The sequence below is a fragment of the Macrobrachium rosenbergii genome, chromosome 44 (assembly GCF_040412425.1).
Source record: "Macrobrachium rosenbergii isolate ZJJX-2024 chromosome 44, ASM4041242v1, whole genome shotgun sequence".
NCBI classification, from domain to species: Eukaryota; Metazoa; Arthropoda; class Malacostraca; order Decapoda; family Palaemonidae; genus Macrobrachium; species Macrobrachium rosenbergii.
Window position 1 is genome coordinate 36,968,070 of NC_089784.1, and position 2,500 is coordinate 36,970,569.

General features: G+C 32.8%; 1 protein-coding gene across 3 annotated transcripts in view; it reads right to left on the bottom strand.

The window, feature by feature from the left end:
- The window catches only part of LOC136829532 (uncharacterized), an 821,233-nt gene that overhangs the window by 81,992 nt on the left and 736,741 nt on the right, over positions 1 to 2,500 (bottom strand). The gene's annotated exons all lie outside the window — the stretch shown is intronic.

The window sequence follows — 2,500 nt, forward strand, 5'->3', positions numbered from 1 at the left end:
AAATAGTTACTGTTACAATAAAGGCAAGAGGCTGAAAGAAGAAAATGTAGTTACCATCATCGAAAAAGGAAACAGTAACAGTCACAAAAAATGAAATGTCAACATGAACTCTCGAGCAAAGAACATTGAAAAATGATACTGTATTATTTACAAATCTGCACTAAACAAAAACGCTAAAGAATTAGAGGAAAAAAGATACGAACAAAAATGAGAAGGCAAAGAACTGGTAATTAAACGCAAATAATAAGAAGAAGAGAAAAGTATGATAGGCAAAAGAAAAGACAACAAATAAACGCAAAACATGAATGAAAAGCAAGTCATTAATATAAAAAAATTGAAAAATGAAGAAAACACGAAAAAAAGAAACAAAAAGTCAGAATCTAAAAAATAGTTGGGAAAGGCCAGGAATGCATGCAGCCTAGGAAGGAGAACTAAAGAAAATGAATAGTACAAGATAATGAGATTAATTAAAGAGGCTACGAAAATATTGCAGTAAAAAATCTTCATAAACCGAAAACATAATTATTTATGACACGGAGTTGACATAAAAATCTTGCTAACGAACCATAAAAGCTCATAATTGAGGTAGGCAGTCGAAACGAAAAAGATCAAATGAAACTAACCACATAAAAAATGAATAAAACGAAACGAAAAACATAAGAAAACGTGATAATATAAATATATGAATGAAAGGGATATCAAAAAATATCAAAAGGAAAAAAATTTACAATACAACACAGTCCAGCACAATAACACTGAAACTGGTAAAACAAAATAACAAACTGAGTATAAAAAAGAAATATGGAGGAATGGTAGATATGGAAACAAGTAACCAGAACAAACCTTGAATGGAAGGGGAATTAGAAAAGGACATTTGGTCAAATTAAGGGAGCTTCCTCTAATCGGATCAAACAATTGAGGGATTTATGAAGACAGCGTCGTTTGGCTAATTGCCTCTCACTTGCGAGGAAAAAACGATGGAATAAGAAATAAACTGAAATGTAACTGAATAACAGAAAACAAAGAGAGAGAGAGAGAGAGAGAGAGAGAGAGAGAGAGAGAGAGAGAGAGAGAGAGAAATAGCACATCTGATCACGAAAAAACTTACAGAGAGGGAGAGAGAAAAAGAGGGTAAAGAAAACAATATCACATCTGCCTAATTAAGACAGAACTCTGAGAGAGAGAGAGAGAGAGAGAGAGAGAGAGAGAGAGAGAGAGAGAGAGAGAGAGAGAGAGAGAGAGGGAGAGAGAGAGAGAGAGAGAAAGAGTAGCATACTTACTTATACCAAAACTCTTAAAGGGAGAAAGCAATAGAGAATAAAACTGAATATATTAACATGCATGCCTAAGGTAAAACTCAGAGAGAGAGAGAGAGAGAGAGAGAGAGAGAGAGAGAGAGAGAGAGAGCAGTAGCATACTTACTTACACCAAAACTCTTACAGGGAGAAAGCAATAGAGAATAAAACAGAGAATATACTAACATGCATGCCTAAGGTAAAACTCTGAGAGAGAGAGAGAGAGAGAGAGAGAGAGAGAGAGAGAGAGAGAGAGAGAGGAGTAAAGACGGAGACCATCTATATTTCATAAAGCGAAAAGATTGACAGTTTAAAAGAAAAGAAAAAAAAAACTAGAAAGATAAGAAGTCATAAGCGAGAAGCAAGCGAAGTATAAAAGAAAAAAAGAAAAATGAAAAAAGCAGAGGGCAGCTGAAAACTGTTCTGCAGTGCGGCTTTGGGCAAATTGAGACCTCACTTTAGAATATTACGTTTACTGTATATTTCTTCTTCTCTTTTTTACTTAAGTCTTGTTTCTTTTCTGTAATTTTGTTCTGTTTTACCTTTCTTCTTGTCTCGCCTTTAGGCGTTGTTTGTGACTTCGTTTGATTTTTTACTTCTTTCTTTTATCTTTCTTTTTTATATTGCTCTGTTATTGACTTTTGTAATATTTTCCGATTCTTTTTCTTACGTATTGGTTTTTACACAAGGTTCTTGCTCTTACAGCTTGTTTTTATATATTTTAACTTTGTCTATTTCCCTCTTATTACTCTTTTTATTTCAAACTTGTTCTTCACCAGCAATTTAGTAACTTCTTCTTCTACCAGTCCTGCTGTCATTTAATCCCCATATACCCTGGACAGACGTTCCCAGAGTATTTTAATTTTATTTCCGAAATGATTTCAGATTTAGTCTAATAAGATTTTTTTAAATGAAAATTTTACTCTCCCTAAACAGATTCATATTTAAGTGCTGAGATAACTACACCCTTCAGTTCAAATGTTAAGAAATTCCAGATAATCGCTTTAGTATTTCTTTTATTTTTATTAGTGAAAAGATTTTTCTTCCAAAACATGTTTTTTGTTTGTCTTACTTTGTTAACTATTCGGTATAAAATCTCTGGTTTTAAAATGTTGTAAATCATCATTTACCTTTATTACGTTAAGGTTGGTTAAATTTGTTAATCTGCAACCTGCCTAAATTCGTTGTTGGTGACCATTATTGTT